The 24,465-nt window shown below is 45.2% G+C and overlaps 1 protein-coding gene across 1 annotated transcript in view; it reads right to left on the reverse strand.

Moving 5' to 3' along the window:
- LOC136485412 (22 kDa alpha-zein 4-like) overlaps nt 1-24,465 on the reverse strand; it is a 32,859-nt gene that overhangs the window by 7,964 nt on the left and 430 nt on the right. The gene's annotated exons all lie outside the window — the stretch shown is intronic.

Below are 24,465 nucleotides of genomic sequence, written 5' to 3' on the forward strand. Positions count from 1 at the left end.
ACTTCGAGCTCAGTGTTCTTGCTTGAACGAGACAGAGAGGCAGGAGCGGTGCGAACAAAGGAAGAGCTCAGGCGAGAGGCGGCGGCGGGAACAGGAGGATGCGGCTCTGAACAAAGCAGCGTGAGGAAGTGCAGGTGGCATAATGGGGCCTTTTTTTCTTCTTATTCACCGGTCAGGAAACCAAACCCTAAATCAGATCCAATGGTCTAAATTTAACGGTTCCTCCTAAATTCATCCAACCTCCAAGCGAAACATGTTAGTTCTCAAATGAATTCGTTTCGACGAGATTTGCACAACCACGGTGTCCGATTGCCCATATGACTCGGGTTCAAATAGTCAAAATTTGCTCGTCTCATTAGTCCGTTCGGTCAACTTATTAATTTTGTTTTAAAAAAATTCACGATATTACACAAAGCCTTTATCAACGGACTTTGTTGTAGCATCGTACTCATCATGGTTGAAGTATATACAGTAGTTATGTGAGAAGCTATCAAGCAGCGAATGAACAAATGCTGCTAGACCGTGACTAATTGAAGTCCCAGTATGTATAAAATGCATGCACACGCATAGAGTATACAAAACTGGAATGCTTATTACTATCTTGGCCACTGCCACTTTATTTTTGTCTAAAATCAAGCTTGTCTAACTTTGAAAAAGTTTTAAATAAATCTTGACAACAAAATTGCACTATGAAGGGCACAGCGTTCAATGGCATATCGACGAACCTGGTGGTGTACATGGAGACCGTCCTCCATGGCAGGTACCTGGACAGTGCCTCCTCACCACGTGGTACGGCACCAGCTACCTCACACCCATCTTCCACTACCGGAAATATCAAATTTGCCGAGTGTTTTTATGTTTGCCGAGTATATTCTCTCGGACACTCGGCAAACAAGTTCTTTACCGAGTGCTGCGCTAAAAACACTCGGTAAAGAGGAGGTTTGCCGAGTGTCAAAAAAAATACTCGGCAAAGAGGGGGTTTGCCGAGTGTTTTTTTTTTGACACTCGGCAAAGAAATAAAATCTTTTTCTGGGAAAGAAGAAGAAAAAAATGAAAAAAAAACTTTGCTGAGGGCCCAAATTTAGGACACTCGGCAAAACAAAAAATATCTTTTTTCTGGGAACGAAGGAGAAGAAAAAAATGAAAAAAAACTTTGTCGAGTTCCTAGATCTAGGACACTCGGCAAAGAAAAAAAAAGAAGAAAAAAATAAAAAAACTTTGCCGAGTGTCCCGATCTGGGACACTCGGCAAACAAATCAAATATCGTACGTAACCAGCGCCCAGCGCCCGCTCTCCTCCGGTCCCCACCCCTTCTTCTTCCCCTCTCCTCCCGGCACCCAGCGCCCCCTCTCCTCCCGCCGGCGCCGCCTCCCTCCCATCCTCTCCCGGCCGCCCTCTTCCCCTCCGTCCGCTGCAGAAATCTTCGAATGCTCCTGTCGTCCTCCGGGATTCATCACGTGTGTCCGTATGTGATTTTCATGCTACTGTGTTCTAGTTATAGGAAAAGTTAAATTTCTAAAAGTATTTTCAAACAGTAAATGGTTTCAAATGGAAAAGTTGTAAACAGCAAAGTTCAATAACTTTTCAAGATCTACAACTTTTATTTTGGTCATTTCTCCATCCGAAGCCATTTGAAAAAATTCAAATTTTAGTACTTAATTTTTAATATTCAACGTCTATTTATAGGGCCGCCCCTACAAATCGGATTTGTAGGAGTGGCTGGATGTAGAGCCACCCCTATAAATATGGTCATTTGTAGGGCGGCTGATAACACCAGCCGCCCCTACAAATCCATTTGTAGGGGTGGCCCATTTGGGAACCATTGGCGCCTAAAAAAAGGAAGCGTTGATACAAATCCTTTTTTTGTAGTAGTGTCCGGCACGCCGCTCAAAGCCACAACCAGGCCGTCGCCGCCGCATGCAGAAAGTGAGGCATCACCACACAAGTCATCATCGGTCTCTTCGCACATATGCTTCATGGGTAGAGAGCTACACAGGTCACCAATACACTACTAAGGCAGTCAAAATCATTTTGTAGACCAGTTCTAGCGGCGTCAAATCAAGTGTCTCTAAAAAATCTAGAGGTGGGTATCCTGTTGCACATAGAAATTAATTTCTAGATGCAGGTCAAAACTTACCAGTACTATACATGGATTTTAAGAGGTAGTAAACAAGCTAATCTGTCCGTAGAAATCATTTCCTTGAATTCACATATTAGGTAAAAAAGCTAAAATCTTTCTTTAGCCTCGAGAGTGCCCAACAAGTAACCCCACTACACCTCAAAGTAACCTGTGATCAAGTATAACGGTTTTAGTGTGTGCGCGCACTTTATGGGGATCAAACTCGGCAGGCCTCGCACGAGGGTACACTCCCACTACACCTCAAAGTAACCTGTGATCAAGTGTAGTAGGCAATCTTTTTATATAAAAAAATAAACTAAAAGTTTTAGATATCGTCTAGAAATACATTATTTTTTTAGGGCGACTCCCCATTCGAGGTCATTTGAAAAGTTAAAAAACATAAATTTCAAAATTTGAGAAATTTAAACATAATTTTAGGACAAAAATTTATCAATAAAAAATTTATAGATCTCTTCAAGCTCTACAACTTTGATATAAGCTTTTTCTTCATCTAGCTTGATCTGGAAATGTTATGATCTTTTTATGTTGCACCTAATTTTAGTGGGGGAGCACATTGTGGGCCGCCTTTATAAATTTAATTTTTAGAGGGGTGTTTCCAACCTCCTTTGATAATTGAAAGAATCTTTAGAGGTAGCTGAAAACACAAAAAATTAATGATTTCTAGAGGTGTACCGTCTCAAAAACAACCTTTAATGATTTCAAAAGGTGTACCATCTAAAAAACAACCAAAGGCATTGTTTTCCATTTTGATGTACTTGAGCGAATAATTATATTTATAAATACTTAATGAGTTATTAAAGTTATCATGTTTTGTAATCCGTGTTGCTACGCCTGCTAATGTTGCAACATGAAAGCACTTCTGCAACATACGTCTGAAATAGGTGAAACATTTACAAATATACATTTCCAACATGTGTATAGCAACTATAACATCCATATAAACACATTTGCAACATACATCTGAAACAGATGAAATATTTTGAATAGACGCTTGCAATAGATGTCTAAAACATATGCAACATTGCAACATATACAATATCCAGATGAAACACTTGAAATAGGTGACACATTTGGAACATACACTTGCAACTTACATGTATAGCCACTGCAACATATGCAATATCCAGATAAAACACTTGCAATATACGTTTGAAACAGCTGAAACATTTGAAACATATACTTGCAAAATACGTGTATATCCATTGCAACATATGCAACACCATATCTACTTTTGCAACGTCTAGATGAAACTTATGTAACATACATCTGAAACACATAAAACATACGGTTGCAATGTGTGCTCATCTACTTGCTGCCGTCCAATGGAGGCTACTTGACGCAGCATGTGGGAGCGCAGCATGAGGCGCGGGCAGCGCGTGGCGCGAGGCATGAGCGGGGGCGTGAGGCGTGGGCGCGGACGGCGTGAGGCACGAGGCACGTGGCACACGTGGTGCGAGGCGGGTCTGAAGCGACTGTGTGAGGAGCGAGGGGCAGGGGCGCGCGGCGCAAGGCACGGAATCACACGCGGTGCAAGGCGGGTCCCTGTGACCGTGCGAGGCGCGAGTTTTTTTTTTTTTTGAGGAAAGTGCGAGGCGCAAGGCACAGGGGCGCGCGTGAAGCATGTCGGTCCCGTCCAGACGGACGTCCGTTCGTCCTGACAGGAGCATTGCCGTTACAAATTGGTAGTGGTTTCTGATGTAACAGAGAGTATAAAACGTAGCACGTTACCTACCGTCCCCGTCCCGTGTCCAATCCTTGAGCAATGAGGTGTCCGCCTCGCTGCTCCAGCCTAGCGACCGATTCCGAAAAGGAAGAGCAGAGTCCGTGGATTCTAACCGGATCAGAGGATCGACTCGGAGTATGCAAATCCTTCCCTTGTAGCAGTAGTATATAATCAGACGATGCACGCCGCGGGATTTACAACCGCAAGAGAGGAAGCTAGGTTTCAGCAGCCACATAGCTAGATTGAGTACACGTTCTCCCGTGCCAAAAGCAAGAAGCATCGGCAATTCGGCATCTCGCCGCTGGAGAGGCAGCCAGCTAGGAGGCAGGGCAAGGCGGAGGGCAGCTGCTGACGCGATGGCCGGTGCGACTACAGACAACGGAGGCGCCATGACGATGGTAAAGATGGCGGAGATGCCGGTGGAGTTCCTCCGGTGGGTGCTGTCGCAGGACAAGGAGGACTACCGCGTGCCTAGGCTGGAGGACTACACGAAGGAGGAGCTCGCCGAGGCCAAGGACACCATCTGCAGCGTCATCCGCTCCCTGCAGATCGCGTACGACGAGTTCGACGAGTTCCGGGCCTGGGTCTGCGACGTGATCGACAACAATGGCTGCATCATGATCCAGGAGGACATGCTCTTCTTGGATCCCAAAGAATGGCAGGAAAGCGTCGACGAGGAGTGGGCAGAGGCGCGGCAGGAGCTAGAGATGGACATGACGAAACCACTCGGCCCGCACCTGTATATGTTGTCTACGTATCTTTCACTCTTGTATCACTATGCAGCGCCCATCCGATCCTGACGTTTTGAGGGCCTTAGCGATACATGGGTGACAAAAGAATTAATATTAAGGCCAACAGCCAATGTCGTAGAAACTGTAGCAGCTACCGACATGTTTTTCTTTTCATATTTTCGTTTAGTTTGTTTTTTTTTCACTTTCCATTTAGTTTTTTTTTCATATTTTCGTTTATAATTAATATTTAGTTTTCATTTTTTCACTAATTTTTTTCGTATTTGCCAAAAAAAATATTAGTAAGATAAGCTAGAGATGACGTGGTATCTAGTTGGTTTTGACATTTAGTGACTACTTTGTTGGGTTATACTTTAAAACTGTCTCCACAAAATTTCTGTCTCCTATAAATCTTCGTCCAGCGTATCCGTGTCGGATCTGTTCGCTGCGGGCAATAATAAAAAGGCAAAGTTTTAGATTTTTTTTTCGTCCAGCCCATTCAATTCGGTCCAGCAGTCCAGTTCACTCTCTCGCGTCCGGCCCACTCACGTGACTCACATCCCTCCGATAAAAAAAAAGAGACAATTCCCTGTGTGCCATTAAAAAAGATCGTAATGCCTTGTGTGCCTCTGAAAAAGTTCAGCGGTCTTCAGCGCCACTACTCCAACTTTTTCGTGCGCTCTATGCCACTTCCATCAGTTTGGGCTCTAATCCTGTCAAACTACAGGTGTGAAAAGACGAAAATGCACTTAAGTGTAAATATGTCATTAATTTTTTTGAGCATCTTAACGACTTCAAATGAAAAAACTCAAAACTAGAAAGTTGTAGATCTCATCGAGATCTATAATTTTCATATAAAAATTATTTTCATTTAATTGCGCAAAAAAATATGATTTGATATGATTAATATATCTTAGAAAAATCATATTATTTTTTTGTGAAATTAAATGAAAATAATTTTTATATGAAAATTATAGATCTCGACGAGATCTACAACTTTCTAGTTTTGAATTTTTTCATTTGAAGTCGTTAAGATGCTCAAAAAAATTAATGACATATTTAGACTTAAGGGCATTTTTGTCTTTTCACACGTGCAGTTTGACGGCGTTAGAGCCCAAACTGACGGAAGTGGCATGAAGGGCACGAAAAAGTTGGAGCAGTGGCGCTGAAGACCGCTGATCTTTTTCAGGGGCACACAGGGCATTGCGATCTTTTTTAATGGCACACAGGGAATGCCCCCTTAAAAAAAGGGAAAAACATCGACGCCGCATCGTTTCAGCCGCTCCTCCCGTCCGCCACAGCGCCGCTGATCCACCCGCCGCCGCTGCCCTGGAGCCGCTCTCCTCCTGCGCGTCGCCGCCGCCACACGTGACTCCCGGTAGCCAGAGCTCACCGTCCGCAGCCCAACCTCCCCACGCCGTCGAGGCACCGGCGCAACTCCGGCCCGCACGCAGGGCCATCTCGGCCTCCCGGCAGCCGTCTCTCCCGCCTCAGTGGCGCCGCCGCCGCTTGCCGGACCGTGCTCGCTGGTCTCCCGCAGCGGCGCAAATACAGTCCACATGCAGGGTCGCGTCTAACTCCTGGCGGCACCATCGCCGCATTCTTCAGAGAAGCTTGCGCCGCTGCGGTGGCCGCGGGCACTGGTCTTCTACGGTGGTGGAGGTGCTGCCACAGAGGAGCCAGCCAGCCACCAGCTCGGATTGGGACACCAGCACAGATCGAGGAAATATCCATGAACTCACGTTCGACCCAAACTTCTCCAGTTTTTTTTTTCGTAATGTGTTCGATAAAGGTTTCTTTTTTTGCCTTTTTTTTCCTCTCACCAGATATATGTTACATACTATCGTTATTATTTATCTTCATAGATCAGGCTTGTTAAGTCTCTAAATGGTGTGCAACAATTTTGATCTGATTTTGAATATAGGTTTCAGATCACACTACTATAGGAATCAATTTGCGCAGCGTGGCCAAAATGGGCTCCGTGGCGGGCACCTCTTTTGCCCGCCACGGTTAACCGGTGGCCGGCTAGCGAGGTCGGCCACCGAGGCGCCCGCTGCGGGAAAAGGGTTTACCGCGGCGGGCCACCTTACTTGCCTGCCGCAGGAAATCGTTATTTACCGCGGCGGACGGTATGAATCGCCCGCCGCGGTTAATACGATTTACCGTGACGGGCTCTTTAAACTGCCCGCCGCGGTAAAGAGTTGATTTACCGAGGTGGGCGCTTTATCTTGCGCGCCGCGGTAAAGCCTGTACAAATACACAGCACCACCCCTTCATCTTCTCCACGGGTCTTCCTCTCTCAAACTCAGGGGGGAGGCTTTGCCCTAAAATTTGAGGAAACTTTTGATTTGAGTTGAAGGGCTTGGATTTGAGGGAGGAGGACATCATAAGAGGTTCATAAAGGCTCTCCCTCTCTCCTTCCATCCTCTCTCTCTATTTCCGTCACCTAGAGTTCTCTCTAGATCTAGATCAATTTTAATGGAAAAAATGATGTCATATATTTCTTTAACTTTAGATTCATCATAGATGCATGCTTCATCTTTCACATCGTCATTTCCTCTCTTTTTCATGATTTTGGACGTAAAAATCATCAATTTCTCCTAATTCTTCTTTGTTTGTTGATTTTGACGGATAATGTTCGCAGGTATGATGGATAGGTCAGAATGGATGTACCGGATTGATAGAGTGAATGATCCGCGGTACCTCTTTGAATTAAGGAAGTTTATTGCTGCTGGTAAAGCTCACCGTGAGAGACTGAAGCGGATGACAACCATATGTCCATGTTCTCGTTGCAAGAACCTGAAAGCCCACCGAGACAGCGAGGTGCAAACTCATTTGATCATGTATGGTTTCATAGAGGCTACACAGTCTGGACATTTCACGGCGAAAGAGTTGGTGCGAGTGGCGGTGCATCTGGAGTGAACTCTTCGACGCCGACGACGACATCACCATCGGTGAATAAAGAACCTTTAGGAGCACCCGGCTCCTCATCATCTTCAGCAGCAGCTGCGCTAGCCAACAGCGACAACAGTTGTCGTGATTACATCACGGTGGATGATCTAATGCAAGACATGGCCGACGAAGCGGGCAACAGTGGGGATGGTCAGGATACTGTGAGCCAACCCGAGGATGTGGAGCTTGTTGAAGATCTAGTCAAACACTTCGATGAAGACAACGTTGTGTTGGGTTGCCCAAAGTGGTTGGAGAATTTTAGAGAGTTGAAGCAGGCGGTAGTTGATCCTCTCTATAAGGACGGCGGCGATTGTCCAAAGGAGTGCACGGCGCTCCATTTTAACCTCCATATGTTGATGTTGAAGGCTCGTCATGGTTGGTCTGACACTAGCTTCAATGAGTTGTTAAGCTACCTTGCCACCATGTACCCAACGGCTAACAAGGTGCCCACCAATACTTATCCGACCAGTGGCGATGAAGCTTAGAAAGTTTGATGCATGCCCTAACTACTGCATCCTGTATCGGGGCAATGAGTATGAGAATTTGATGAGTTGTCCGCACTGCGGCTTTAGTCGGTACAAGAAAAATGCTGGTTGTCGCGTGGATGCAAAAGACGAGGGAGGCTTGTGGGGTGGTCGGAAGAAGAACAACAAGGGGGCAAAGAAGAGCAGTGCGGCCAAACAGATCTCGGCTCAGCAGGTCGATGAAGAAGAGGGTTACACACATAGGAAAAGTCCAGCACTGTCGGTGTGGTACCTGCCCGTGACTGATCGCCTGCGTGCAATATTCGGGAACCAGGACGATGCCAAGCTCATGTCCTAGCATGCATCAGCTAATCGCCTGAAAGACGATGGCAAGCTACGGCACCCATCCGATGGCAAGCAGTGGAAGGATTTCGATGAGGCCTGCCCGGAGTTTGGCAAGGAGCCTAGGCATGTTAGGTTCGCGCTGAGTACCGACGGGATGAACCCGTTCGGTGAGCTTAGCAGCTCGCACAGCACTTGGCCCGTCGTGCTCACCATGTACAACCTACCTCCCCATCTATGTCAGAAGCGTAGGTACCTTATGCTGACCATGCTTATCTCCGGACCGAAGCAGCCCGGCAACGATATAGATGTGTTCCTGGAGCCGTTCATGGAGGAAATGAAGATACTATTTGATGTTGGGGTCTAGATGGTGGATGCATCCTGCAAGGAGAAGTTCACACTAAAAGCAATCATCTTTGTCACCATCACCGATTACCCTGGTCTCTTCTCACTGTCGGGGCAGATCAAAGGGAAGACCGGCTACGTAATTTGCATCGATGGGACCTGCTACACTTACCTTAAGGGATCCAATAAGATGGTGTACACAAGGCACAGACGGTTCCTCACCAAAAATAAGATGGTGTACACAAGGTATAGAAGAAGTATTATGAACAAATACTTTGACAATCAGGACGAGCTGCAGCGTGATCAACCGACGCAGACTAGTTTGGGGACAAAGGTGTATGAGATGGTCAAGGATATGGATCAGGTGGAGTTTGGAAAGAAGAAGAAGCCGCCTGAAGAGGGGACCAAGCAGACAAGGAAGCGAAAGCGGGACCAGACGGAGGAAGTCCCCACCGCCGTTCCTTTCAAGAAGAAGTCAATTTTCTTCAAGTACCTGTCGTATTGGAAAACACTGAATACACCCCATGCCATCGACTACATGCACCTGGAGAAAAATGCCATCGAAAGCATGATCGGTGTCCTGCTAGACATCAAGGGCAAGACAAAGGATGGTATCAAGTCACGGACGAATCTTGTCAATCTAGGCATCAGGCCGGACCTTCACCCGGGACCGCCTCAGAACGGTGAAGTCGATATCCCGGGTGCGGCCTGCAACCTAACGCAAGACAAGAGGATGGCTTTTCTTAAGTTGCTTAGGGGTATCAAGGTGCCGACTGGTTTCTCTTCCAACATCAAGAGCCTGGTCTCCATGAAAGACCTCATAATGACCGGCTACAACTCACATGACTGCCACGTCATGCTGACGGTGTTCCTACCAATTGCAATTAGGGCTATCCGTCCAGAGTACGTGAAGATGGTCATCACACGGATGTCATACTTCTTTAACCGCATCACCCAGAAGGTCTTTGATAAGGCTGAGCTGCTTTCCCTGAAGGAGTTCATCGCAGAGACCCTTTGCCAGCTCGAGATGTGCTTTCCACCATCTTACTTTGATATTATGCCACACCTAATGATGCATATGGTCGATCAGATCCATCAACTGGGTCCCGTGTACCTACACCAGATGTGGACGTACGAGCAGTTCATGTCCACCCTCAATAGATACGTCCATAACCGCGCTTACCCGGAGGGCTCTATGATCGAGGCATACACAACGGAGAAGGCCGTGAACTGGTGTATGAGGTACAAAAGAGATGGGTGGGTGATTGGGCTGCCTGTCCATCACCACAAAGGCAAAACCTCAGGGATGGGGTGCACAGGCCGAAAAGTACGCACCGATGTGGCAAACCGAACGGTGCAAGAAGCTCATTACAGCATCCTTCATCAGTTAGTGAGCATGGAGAAATACATTGAAAAGCACCTGGAAGAGATCTGCGCCGCTAATGACGGACAGCGCACGGAGGCATGGGTCCAGAACCATCACAAGAGCAATTTCATAGAGTGGCTCAAAGAGCAATACATACCCCTTGAAGGATGCCCTGAGGTTAATCCGTGGCTATATATGTGCCGCTGCTCGCCCAAATTTTCTAAGTCTTTCGCGCCCTCGAATTCGACACCGAAGGGCTGTCGAAACTTAGCGCCACCGCCACCATCCCCGCCACCGAGCTCCTCCGTGGTGACCCCGCCCCCATCCTCCTCCCCCGTGCCCGTGCCCCGCCCCCGTCCTCGGAGCCTAGAGCCATAGCTCCGGCCGCCGCCGAGCTCCTCCGCGGTGACCCCGCCCCCATCCTCCTCCCCTGTGCCCATGCCCCGCCCCCGTCCTCGGAGCCCAGAGCCATAGCTCCGGCCGCCGACACTGAGGGCCGCCGCCGTCGCCCCCGCTGACCTTGGTCGACCACACCTACGCCAAGGGCCACCGCCTCCATCCGCGCGCCGGAACCCTAGCACCATGCTCGCTCCTTTCTTCCCCGGCTCCATCTTCGAGGTTTGAAACTGTATGTGATTTCTCCCTTCTGTGTCCATTTCTGAGCAATGCCTATTTCTACACGTGGAACTGTGATGAATTGGAACTGCCTGTGATGAATTTGAACTGCTGCCTGTGATGCAATTAATTGAGAACTGAGCAGATGCCACTGCCAATGATGCCACTGCCAATGTTCAGCTACTGCTCCTATTGTGCTTGTTGCCTGTGATGCCTTCTATTTCCTAATTTGAACTGAGCAGTGCCTACTCTTTTTCCTAATTTGAACTGAGCAGTGCATGTGATGCCTTCTATTTCCTAATTTGAACTGAGCAAATGCTATCTACTATTGCTGCCTACTTGAGATGAATGGCATATGTGATGCCCTTACTGCCTGTGATGCCTAACTTCAATAGTAACCTGAGCAATGCCACTGCCTAGCTGTGATGCTAGACTTTAATGCTATTTTTGGCAGTGTCAATTTTTGGATTTCTGTTGCTGCCTGTGATGCCAGACTTTAGTGCTGAGCAATGCCACTACCTATGATGCCTCTAATAGGTTATGATGCCTATGATGCGATTTTGCATTCCCTTGCTTCCTTCTACAACAGTGTGAGTGCTCAGTTTGATGGTCGAAGACTTAGCCCTATCACTGTGTGCTCAGTGTCCTTCTACTATAGAATACTACTACTACTACTATACAATCTACTACTAAACTCTACTCAATCTTCTACTAAACTCTGCTAACACTGCTACTACTGAACTCTACTACTACTGTCTTGCTGGCTGCTATCTTGCTGACTAAATTGAGCAGTTCCTCTACTACTCTTACTCTTACTGACTAAATTTGATTGAGCTGCGATGGGGGTTTATTGCTGCCTATGATGCCAAACAAACTTTTGAGCTGTACAGCTCTTACTCTACTCCTCTTACTCTACTCTACTCTACTCTACTCTACTCTCACCTCCTCTAGTCTTCTACTCTATCTTGAAGGCCAAAGGACTTAGCCCTTTGGGGTCGAATTTTGAAACTATCTTGATGGCTTTTGTTTGGTATTTGCAATGATGATTCTTTTCACACTTCTAAGCTGAGGCAGTGGCATATGCAATGATGTGAACCCTTTTATGCTGAGGCAGCGGCGATGATGATCGAGTGCCCCCGCTAAATTAGGATGGCTTGTATACCAGATACAAGCAACCAGTTTAAAAGCGATGTGATGACAATGGGGCAAATCTGAGCCAACTACTACTACTTTACTACTCTAGTACTACTCTACTTTACTACTCTAGTACTACTCTACTTTACTACTCTATAACTGTGTCTATACAACTGAAATATGTATTCATTGTAGCTTTCCAATGGCGGAGGAACCGATAAGCGAATGGCGCGACCCTACCCCTAGTGCATCATCATCAACTAGCCTCGAGATCCAAGTGTTCGTGACCCCGAGGCCAACAAAGAAACATCATACAGAGGAGGAAGATGATCCGACCTACCAACCGAGGGGCGACGAAGTTGAAAGTGCGCGGTCTCCAAACCCTGAACAAATGCCGGTGGTGCCTCGAGAATTGAATTTCGAGGAGGAACAAGTCAGGGACAAAGAACCCCCCGCTCCATCTCCAACCACTTCAGGAAAGTCTAGGGGTCAGAGGACAAAGCTGAGAAGGGGGGAACACGGGAGGCACCAGAGGGAAACCCACGGTGAAGTCCATGTGATCCATGAGGTGGGACCAGAGGGAAACCTGTTGTCGCCACCCACGGTCCTTGCCAAGTTCAGCAACCAGGTGGCATGTATAGTCAAGAACAAGGTGGAGATCACTTGGGAGGAGTGGAACAATGTCCCGGTCGACTACAAGACACATATCTGGGGTGAGGTGACGAGGAGTTTCCATTATCTTGACGACGCCGATCTGAACAAGTGTAGGGAGTGGGTGATGCACGTGGCAGGAAGAGCCTTTAGAAACTTCAAGTCCATGCTGACCAGGTAATACCTGAAGCTAGGCAAGTCACCCTGTGTCAAATACACTATGGTGAAGGAACATCACTGGGAAGAGTTCTACAAACAAAGAACAACAGAAGAAGCAAAGGCAAAGAGCGCCAAGTTCAGCGCACTCGTGAAGAAGAACCTGCACCCCCACCACTTGGGCATGACTAGGTTTGCTGGTAAGAGGCCCCAGTGGCGGGAGGAAGAAAGGGCTAGAGCTACCGCCGGGCTTCCCGATCCATACGACGGTGTAGACTTGAGGGCTAAGGACTTCATCTATGCCCGCAAGCCGAAGAAGCTCAAGGAGGGCACGAGCAAGTTCAATGAGCCCAAGTTCGAGAAGGTGGAGAGGGCTCTCATCGAGGCCGCTAAATCTAAGGACAGCTTTGAGGTTCGCAGGGGCCAGGACTTGCTGACCCTGATGCTAGGAACCCCCAAGCACTGTGGCCACGTCTGTGGCATGTCATCGAAGATGAGCTGGAACTCAGTGGAGTCATGGCAATCCAACGCTGCCACATATCGGTCAAGGCAGAGGTACAAGGAGGGCATCTTCCAGAAGGGCTATGATCAAGGCATGGCTGAAATGATCAGCCGGTCCATAAAAGAAGCCTTCATGAGCAATGACCTAGATATGGTGTCGATGAGGTCATAGATGCTTTGCCAGGTTGGCGTGGCCGTGCCTCAAGTTCCACAAGGGCAGACACAAGGTCAGCCACTGCCGATGATCGAGGATCGCCCAAGGCACCCCGTCGACAACATCCGGGAACCCATGCGTGTCCACCTCACGATCCCGTTCAGCAGGGCGAAAAAGTTGACCGTGGGTGAGGATTACATGCACCCCAAAGAAGATATCAAAGATTTCAACCAAGACTACATCCCTGTCAACTATGCTGCCGTGATACTTACATGGTATGCGACCGAATATGAAGAATTTGAAATGGAATATCCAACTGTAGAAGGGGTAACGATCCTTTGAGCTACCATGGGTTCCGAAGTCCTATGGAACAAGGATGACATAGAGATCATTCTCTCGATGCCAACTTCTACGCCGACGGCGACACCAGCATCACAACCATCCGTTGCCGGATCTTGTCCCCCCGATGATCCGGATCACGTCGACGGCGATGACGAAGGCAATGGCGGGGATGATAAGATAAGGAACTCACCCTGAGGCACAAGCCCTCACCCTCATTCTCCTCCTCCAACAATAAGTCCACCTCCACCTCCTAGTAGTCCGTCTAAGGGCACGAGCAAAGGACAGAGAGGCACGGAGGAACCAGGGGCAAAGACACCGCCTACTGCCATTGCGAGCACAAGCCACTGTCCTCCACCACCGGCGAAGACTAAAGGCGACCAAGGGCAGCTCACATACTCACTTGAGTTCGAAAGGTATGGTAGCGGTGAGCATAATTTGCTAATAACTTTTCTTTGCCATAATATGGTACTAACATTTCTATCCCAGGCCGAGATCACCTTTCCATCTATTTCCTGAATCGGATGACTGCCCCGGCCATTACGAGCATGGGAAGTTCATGATAACCAAGGCCCAGCTCGTCGACGAGGAAAGGTGGGAGACAAGGAGGTTTCATCTCTGGTACATGGAAGCGGCAAAAGTTGGCCTATATGGTTTTCTAGTCAAGGTTGTGGCGGAGTACTTCCACTTGCCCGGTAACAATGTAGAACTCCCCGTGGTTTTCCACGACATGTACAGACTACTGTGGGAACAAGACCTTAACATCGCCCAAGTCACCTTGTTTTCTATGTAAGTGATGAATTGTGAGTTTCACATATCACCTGCCTTTGAATCGGTCAAGACTACTTATATATGCCATGATGGCTTGTCCTTGCAGGTTGATGGCCTATATATCCAAGGAACTAAAACTTGATGTTATCTATCTATCTCCAATGCATATTGCTCGAAGAATCATCATTGGTTACCACCTAGATGACAATCATCCAACCATGAAAGACTTGACCAAGCGACAGATAGAGGCGCATAGGAAGAAACTAATGGACAATGAGAAGTTGAACATTTCAAGGTACATACTAGGAGCAATGAAGAAGATCAGGGGAAATGGGTGTATCCTAGCTGCCTACCACTTTGGGTAAGTCGAAGACATGCCTGTAGAGATAAGTGGGTAGCTAGCTAGTATTATTATTTCTTGTCGTAACCTGTATTTTGTTTCAATGGCGCAGCCAATGCCTCGAGGGTCACTGGGTTGCATTTATTATCTACCCTCAGGATGGCAAGGCCTGCGTATTTGATTCATTGACAGTGCCAAACTTAAAAGGGTACAAGGCCTTTGAAGATTGCCTCAGAGTGTAAGTGACTGAACTGTCTTCTCATATGCGTTCTAATGCCCTGCCTAATACTAGTACATTTCGTATAGCGCTTATAAGGAGTACGTGAAGGATCCTGAATGCTATGATCGAAGAATAGAGAATTTTAAGGCTAAGCATAAGAACCGCATCAAAATCAGACGCAACTTTCCGGTAAGTATTTGAAAGGTTTAATTGTGCTTTCCATTCATATGCGTTCTAATGCCTGTGTTGTAATGCTTGTGTATCGATCATGTAGTGTGCCAAACAACCGGTAGGATCACAAACCTGTGGCTTCTACGCCTGTGAGTTCCTGAGGGCATGCAAGCAGTACAGCAGCAGTTGGAGGGTGCTCAAGAATGGATTGAACTGGTGGAGAGACATGTAGAGCACCCAACACTCCTTCAAGCAGACAAAGGCAGACATATGTAAGTTTATCTTAGACAAATGCGTGCTTGAAGGGGGCACGTTCTTCAATGAGAACAGCCCGCTAGCGATTTTACCGGAGTACGAGAGGCTGAGGAAATGGCCCACGATGATGCGTCCGTAGGATTACTCCTTAGCGCATGTATAACGACTTTAATATGTAAATGTAATGAATTAACGATGACAAGAACGACTAAGTGAATGTATGTATATGTATATTATCTCATGTGTAATGCTTGCATACTTTTTAAGTTTAATCTGTGAAATTTGGATGTGATTTGAATTTGAATTTATATGCCTGCTGTATTTTTTTTTAATTCAGGAAATAATTTACCGAGGCGGGCAAATAATAAAGCTCGCCACGGCTAATGAACATAACCGTGGCAGGCCACAAAAGGTGTCCGCCGCGGTAATATAATTTACCGCGCCGGGCGGTGTAATGTGCCCGCCGTGGTAAAAGTATATTTACCGCGGCGGGCACATTACACCGCCCGCCGTGGTAAATCGGTTAACCATGGCGGGCAAAGCCGCCCGCCGCAGTTAAGCCACGATTTACCGTGGCCTCCAGGCCGCGATGGACGGCTTTGCTCGCCGCGGGAAACTGAAAACGCCCGCCTCCAGTAAAGTTTGTGTAGTAGTGTCAGTTTCGCTACCAGAAACGTCAAATTTGTCGAGTGTTTTTTGTTTGCCGAGTGTATTATCTCGGGCACTCAGTAAACAAGTTCTTTGCCGAGTGCTGCGCTAAAAACACTCTGCAAAAAAAAACACTCGGCAAAGAGGAGGTTTGCCGAGTGTAAAAAAACACTCGACAAAGAGGGGGTTTGCCGAGTGTTTTCTTTTTTGCACTCGACAAAGAAATAAAATCTTTTTATTTGGGAAAGGAGAACAAAAAAATGAAAAAAGGCTTTGCCGAGTGCCCAGATCTAGGACACTCGGCAAAGAAATAAAAAAAATTTTGGGAAAGAAGGAGAAGAAAAAAATGAAAAATAAACTTTGCCGAGTGCCTAGATCTAGGACACTCGGCAAAGGGAAAAAAACTACTTACTGTATAAAAAAGAGGCAAGAAAAAAATAAAAAAACAAGCTTTGCCGAGTGCCACCCATCCCACACTCGGCAAAGCAAAACTCCTGCACGCGGCCCTTCTCCCCACACGCCCCCTCCCCTTCTCCCCGCGCCACGCCCGTACGCTCCCTCCCCTTCTCCGCGCACGCGCCGCGCCACCCCCTCCTCTTCTCCCCGTCGGCGGACCCTCCCCTCCCGGATGGATCTGGCGGCGGCCCCTCCCCTCCCGGCTGGATCCGACGGCAACCCGGCCAACGCTCCTTCCCCCGGCAGCTGCCCCTCCCCTTCTCCATGGCGCCGCCCCCCTCCACTCCTTCCCCAGATCCAGCGGCGGCCCCTCCCCTCCCGGCCGGATCTTGGCCGCCCCTCCTTCCCTCGGCCGCCGCCCCCTCTCCTTCTCCCCGGTGCCGCCCCCTCCACTCCTTCCCTAGATCCGGCGGCGGACCCTGCCCTCCTGGATCCAATGGCGTCCCGGCGGCGGCCCCTCCCCTCTCCTAGATCCGGCGGGTGGCGTGGCGGCGGGTGGTGTGTGGCGTGGTGGGTGGCGTTCGGCGTGGTGCGGTAGCGGGCGTGGTGGCCGTGGTGGGTGGCGGCCGGTGGCAATTTGTATTTTTTTATTTTTTGCGAAAAATGTTTTCCGAGTGTTTTTTGGGCACTCGGCAACGTCTTTGCCGAGTGCCCGACGAAAAACACTCAGCAAAGTTAGTTTGCCGATGAATTTTTTGCCGAGTGCCCTTTACCGAATGTTAGACTCGGCAAACCCTTTGCCGAGTGTATTCGTGGCTTTGTCGTGTGCCTATGGCACACGGCAAAGCTCCCGTTCCTGGTAGTGTTTCACAGTGATTTGCAATTTTTTTAGGCGCAACTTGAAGATGCGTCTTTTGGTTTGTACAGCAGCATCTACATACCACTGTTGTCTTCATATGTATCAGGTCTGAACTCTACATTATCAATTAAACCAAGCTTGTTACATCCCCTTTCAGTCTCCAAATCAATGTATAGTAACACGATCTGCTATGACGTACATGAGCTAACGTCCACAATATTAGACGTTAACGAGCTAACGTCCACAATATTATATAGTAATTGAAGGTAATGTCCACAATCTGTGTTTTGTACAAAGTCAATTTATTTAAGATTGAATAATAATATAAAAAGATACTCGCATCTATAACACAAAAAGTATATAATATAAAAATATAGGAAAAAGTCCATATTACTCCCTCCAAGTTCGGCTAATGTCCAAATAAACACCCAAACTAACATTTGGTTCAATTTACTCCCTCCAACTATTTAAGTTGGTCCAACTAACACCTTAAAGAGATTTTTCTTTTTTGTTTCTCTATGTACAAATTATATTTTAGTTTCAAATTTTGAGAGGTGATAGAGGACATTGTATTTTGTGTTAGAAAAATGCACTATGAATTTGTCATCATTATGTTTTATACGATATTGTATCTCTAGTGTTAATTTATTATTAAATTTCCTAAGCTATCAAAATAGTGGCAAAAAGTTAAGATATATTTTTCTAACATAACTTATGATGTTCTCTCAAACTTGAGGGGAGTAATTTGGACTTTTTCCAAAAATATATTTAATGTTAAATCTAATTTGATGTTGTCACACCCCAAAATTTCTAATTTTGGGTTGTGCATAGAAAACACTAATTAAAATAAATGTTTTGATATTTGGCTAAAATTTGCCAATCTTAGTTTGAACTAGCGTAAATTTAGTTATAGGAAAAATGTGAATTTTCAAGTTTTTCCAAATTAATTTGATGAGCTATTGCTTGATGTGATGCTTGGTTGTTGATTTATTCCATGTTGTGAGAAAATATTTTTAAAAAGCGTTTAGTAAGTCGATCTTCTTTCTCCAGCAATTCTTAGTCTTTCTCACGGATCAAATTCCTTGTTTTCCAACTTAATATTTGCTTGAGAAGTATCGTAAAATCTTTTCCATGAAATCCAAATCACTCCTTCCTGCTCACTATTCATCAACCTATCTCCATGGATACCTCGGGAATTTCTTTGGTTTTCTTTTTCAGAACTTGTTCCCATTTGTTTGTGAGCATAATCTAATTTTTTAAATGCTCCAAAATATCTTTTCATGAGCTCCAAATATTTTATTTGCGTTCATTATGTTCAAAAGTGTCCTCGAGAATTTCCTAGAATTTTTGGAGCCATCGGAGTATTTTTCGTGGGCTAAAAATCAATCTGGACTTTTCTGGAATTATTTTAATCCCGGAATTAATTAAATCCAAAAATAATAAAATATCTTGTTTTTCCACCGACCTCAAAACCCTACACTATATATATGCCGGTGTTCCTCTCGACGCGAGCTTTCCAGAAGTACGGCCCGTTTCACGAGACGCCACCCGTAGCTCGCTACATCTATCGCCGAAGTTCGGAAAAGCTAGGTTTCCGGCGAACTTCCGGCGAGCTTTTCCAGCCATCTCGTCCGTTCTCGACGACAACCGCCACCACTAGAAGGTAGCCCTCTTCGTCCTCTACGGCGTCGTGTCTTCCGTTTCTCGAATCCATGTCCGTTTGATGCTTTCCCTAACATCGTTTTCTCTTTTCCGGTGAGCTACTCCGTGGACATCATGTTCATCGTCTTCTCCGATCTTCGGCCACACCCCCAGCCGCGCCCCTTCGTGCGCCCCGTAGGCCCCGGCGAGCAGCCACAGCTGCTGTGCCGTTTGGCCAGCTTGCTGGCCACCCCGGGCGAGGCCCCGGGCCCCCGCAGCCTGGCACGCCGCGCCGCCCGGGCGGCCATCTGTGCCCTGGCCAGGTTCTCCCTCCCCGGCCGTCCGTGCCCTGGCTAGGTTCTCCCTCCCCTGCGTGAAGGAGCACTGCAGCAACGACAGCCTCCCATGGCCATTGCTCTGTACGTAAGAGAAGCAAGGTAGAAGATGGAATATTTACAAGATTGTCATCCGGTAATTATCATTGATCTTTAATCCTTCGCCGTTTCATCATTTTAGATCCGTTTCGTCTCGTTCTCATTGCGTTAGTTTCATGTCGAAGCGCTCTACGCAGTAGCGCTAATGGTTTTCATGTCACATGATTTTTCATATATAGCTAAATATTAAATTGGTTAACATGCTTATAATTAGTTTTATAACTGGAAACAATATAGGTTTTATATCTCAGTGATTATACATAACCTGTTAATTTGATTAATCCGTAACTTCAGTATAGTCTTAGATTATTATTAGTTGAATGTTGCATATGTGTTAAGTATGAATAGATACCCTCACATGATTTATGTTTTTAATTTATAGATGTTTAAATGACTAAAAGTATATATATAATCTTTTATAATTATAAAATATGACGTATGCCAACATTAATGCCTTTTTAATTATGACTTGCTTAGATCAATTATGAGACATAATATAATTGTTCTATTAGTTGCTCTCACATGTTCTATATTTCTAAAGTAAAGTTTAAATACGTTATATAATATGAGATATGTTGATTAATAAAATATGATTAATTAGTGACATAAACATGTATGTCTTTAAATTGTAATTTGCCAAGTTTAAATGTGACATATATACTTTGAATATATATACTCTCATTTGTTATTATATTTCAATTTAATTTGCATAAATGATATCAAAATATTTATAATTAAGATATGATTAATTTATCTTAGTTTTCTAAATCTAATAACTCAAGTATAAAATGACTTAACTCAATTTTAGATATTCCCTTGAGATATCTTATACATGTTTTATGATCATTAAAATAGATAAAGCATATAGTTTTCTTTGCAACATAAATCCTTCGATAGATGTTTATGTTTTACCGTACCTCCGATTAGTGTGCCTTTCGCGTGTGTGTGATCGTAGCAATGCGTAGATTAGATTTTGAATCTTTTCATTGATTGGTGTATTGTTCTAATCTAGTATGTTTGCTATGCATGCTTGTTCGGATGCTTGTGTGGTGCTTTTCGGTCTTGTCCAGTCAGTGAGTTTTGCATTGGTGATCTATAAGTTGGAGATCAAGAAGAAGTTTACTGAAGGTTTTGGCTACAAGAAAAGAAGATAAGAGTTTAAGGCAAGTATAGCTTGTGTTTTCTTTCTGTGACCATGATCTTGAAACTTGATTAATGAATATGCTATAAACATAAACAAGATGACTTTTTAGCAACATAAGGACTTGTCTTGTAACTGATCATCCGGGACTTACAGTACAGCTGTGAGGGCTATATGGCTCTGGCTTTAGCTTAGTATGAGGTTTTTTTCTAGCCGGCTTAGAGGATACTGCAAGTTGGGTATAGGACAACCTCTGTCCTATTGAGCCTAACTAAGGAAGCGGCCTTTTATTTTTTTGGAAGGGGGGTTCCTATATCCGATGACCCTGCGGCCCTTCCCGGTTAGACGGAACCTTTGAAAGGCTTCATAGTGAACCCTGCCGGCCTTCCTTGGTAGAGGGTTAAGAAGCTCGCGACATCAGATGAAAGGGCAATTCATGACTCACAGTGAAAGTGTACACCTCTGCGCAGAGTTTAATAAACCGGTATGCTAGCCGTGCTCACGGATACGAGCGGCCTTGGAACACTTACATAAGGGATGATGACTTTTACTTGGTAAGATGATCATTTATGTCAATTGTTTAAGATATTTATTATTCAATTAAACTTGATCATGTGGTTATGGATTACAATACCTTGTTGCTATATTTGTTGAGTTCGACATGCACTCACTCTTGCAATTTCCCCCACACCTCAGGATGAAGTTCAGATTGCTAGTTTTCAAAGGAGTTAGGCTTGTGATCAACCAGTCAGTTTGGATCCAGTGGAGTGGAGTCTACACCCAGAAATCGGAGTTGTCCTTCCGCTGTCTATACTCTGAGGTTATAATCTTTATACTAATACGCTATGTATTTAAGCATTGTCTATTGATATTACCTTTATTTATAGCTATATATGAGATTTGACTTCCTGGGCTCACATATGGTGTGTATCTGGTTTTGTTCTTAAAACCGGGTGCTTCAGAGTGGTATCAGAGCAATGCTGACTGTAGGACGCAAGCCTAGTTAGTACTGGATGTTTTCTAAAACCTTATTTTTTGCAAAACTATTTTATCATTCATTGGCTCTTGAATTTTTGACTATATCTCATTCCTTGTCCTCTTCTTGATAGCTTCCTTTGAGCTATTAACTTCTTACCTCCATAAACTTTTGTTTATATTGTTTTACTAAAAGTTTTCTGACCCTATCTTGTTCAAATCTCGATGGCCTTTCATCATCTATCTACCCTTTAGGATGACCACCATAATTGAAGAAGTACGAGTAGTCTCAGTGATGTGCTGCGTGTTTGTTTTTCTTGATTTGTTTGGTGTGTTCCTTGTGTGTCATCCATGTTCTCTAAGGAAGACCGCAAAAGTAAGGTTTTGAAGTCAAGCAAAGTCCTTGTTAAGTGGGGTAGCGTCTCCTATCAACAACAACAAGTCCTGCGTATTTCAAGCAACAAGCCATGAAGAATTAAAGATTAAACTTTATCTTTCTTGTCATCTTTTGGCTAACCTCAATCCATGTCATATATCACATCAATCTCAAATCAATGGAGCATGAAGGCTCGAAGATTAGTCTTACCTGTCTCTCTAGTCTTTAAATCTCATTTCTACCTTATTCTGTCTTTTCGGAGCAGTATGTCTTTCTCAGCTTATACCTCTGTTTTGGGTTACCAAAAATCATGGAAAAATTCTAGACAACAGTAGACTTCAATATCTTTCTCTGGCCGCAAGAATCACTCTCATAACTATTACATATTTGGAGTTATGAAAATCACAAGATGATGCATCTGTGCTGTCAGAAATCTGGAGCAGTCTGTGGTATTCTGGTCATAACGAGATTTTGGTTTTTGCAAAGTATATGAAATTTTTCTGGGGATAACTACACTTCTGTACCATTCATATGCCGCTGGAATCACCTTTATAGCTATTTTCTTTTTGGAGATATAATCATCGCAAGTTGAAGTTTCTGTACAGTCTGAAATATGGAACTGTTTTTGTTGTTCACAGTTTTTGACCAATTTATCTACCGAATCTGGAAAAGTGTTCTATAAGAAATCTGTATAGGACTTGATAAGCTTTCCAACGGTGTAAAGTACAACATTATTGGATTTTTAGAACAGGAGTTATAGTTGTTTTTCTGGACTGCTGTTTTTCATCTCGCGAGAAAATTTCAGATTACTTGATTTTACCCCGACACAAAAGTTCTTTGGAGTGACAAGAGGACATGGTGATAATTATCTCACTTAGAAGAAGATGCAAGCTAACCTTTGGTGCGCCTAGTTGATCTTTTCTTAAGGAGGGTAGCTAAGATAAAGAAGTTATAAGACGAAGGTTTCATGCATTCAAACATTTTCACTTGGAGCTCCGGTATTCATGAGGATTGATCTTTACTTTGAGCTATCATCCTTTTGGTGTTCAGACTTGAACTCAAGAACTATCTCTATCCATCTTGTTATCGCTTGTGTATCCCCGATCCTTGTTTTTACATCTCATGAATCGCCAATCAAAGGAGTGTGGAGGCATGAAGATCCGTCCTATCTTTCTCTCTAGTCTCTTCGAATCTCGGGACAAGATTCCTGTTAAGTGGGGTAGAATTGTCACACCCTAAAATTTTTAATTTTGGGTTGTGCATAGAAAACACTAATTAAAATAAATGTTTTGATATTTGGATAAAATTTACCAATCTTAGTTTGAACTAGCGTAAATTTAGTTATAGGAAAAATGTGAATTTTCAAGTTTTTCCAAATTAATTTGACGGGCTATTGCTTGATGTGATGTTTGGTTGTTGATTTATTTCATGTTGTGAGAAAAGATTTTTAAAATGCGTTTAGTAAGTCGATCTTCTTTCTCCAGCAATTCTTAGTCTTTCTCACGGATCAAATTCCTTGTTTTCCAACTTAATATTTTCTTGAGAAGTATCCTAAAATCTTTTCCATGAAATCCAAATCACTCCTTCCTACTCACTATTCATCAACCTATCTCCATGGATACCTCGGGAATTTCTTTGGTTTTTTTTTCGGAACTTGTTCCCACTTGTTTGTGAGCATAATCTAATTTTTTAAATGCTCCAAAATATCTTTTCATGAGCTCCAAATACTTTATTTGGGTTCATTATGTTCAGAAGTGTCTTCGAGAATTTTCCTAGAATTTTTGGAGCCATCGGAGTATTTTTCGTGGGCTAAAAATCAATTCTGGACTTTTCTGGAATTATTTTAATCCCAGAATTAATTAAATCCGAAAATAATAAAATATCTTGTTTTTCCACCGACCTCAAAACCCTACACTATGTATATGCCGGTGTTCCTCTCAACGCGAACTTTCCAGAAGTACGGCCCGTTTCGCGAGATGCCACCCGTAGCTCGCTACATCTATCGCCGAAGTTCAGAAAAGCTAGGTTTCTAGCGAACTTCCGGTGAGCTTTTCCGGCCATCTCGTCTGTTCCCGACGACAACCGCCACCACTAGAAGGTAGCCCTCTTCGTCCTCTATGCCGTCGTGTCTTTCGTTTCTCGAATCCATGTCCGTTTGATGCTTTCCCTAACTTCGTTTTCTCTTTTCCGGCGAGCTCCTCCATGGACATCATGTTCATCGTCTTCTCCGGCCTTCGGCAACACCCCTAGCCACGCCCCTTCATGCGCCCCGCAGGCCCCGGCGAGCAGCCACGGCTGCTGTGCCATTTGGCCAGTCCGGGCTGGCCACCCCGCGCGAGGCCCCGGGCCGCCACAGCCTGGCGCGCCGCGCTGCTCGAGCGGCCGTCCGTGCCCTGGCCAGGTTCTCCCTCCCCGGCCGTCCGTGCCCTGGCCAGGTTCTCCCTCCCCTGCGTGAAGGAGCACTGCAGCAACGACAGCCTCCCATGGCCATTGCTCTGTACATAAGAGAAGCAAGGTAGAAGATGAATATTTACAAAATTTCCATCCGGTAATTATCATTGATCTTTAATTCTTCGCCGTTTCATCATTTTAGATCCGTTTCGTCTCGTTCTCGTTGCGTTAGTTTCG

The sequence above is a fragment of the Miscanthus floridulus genome, chromosome 10, assembly GCF_019320115.1.
Source record: "Miscanthus floridulus cultivar M001 chromosome 10, ASM1932011v1, whole genome shotgun sequence".
Classification (NCBI taxonomy): Eukaryota; Viridiplantae; Streptophyta; class Magnoliopsida; order Poales; family Poaceae; genus Miscanthus; species Miscanthus floridulus.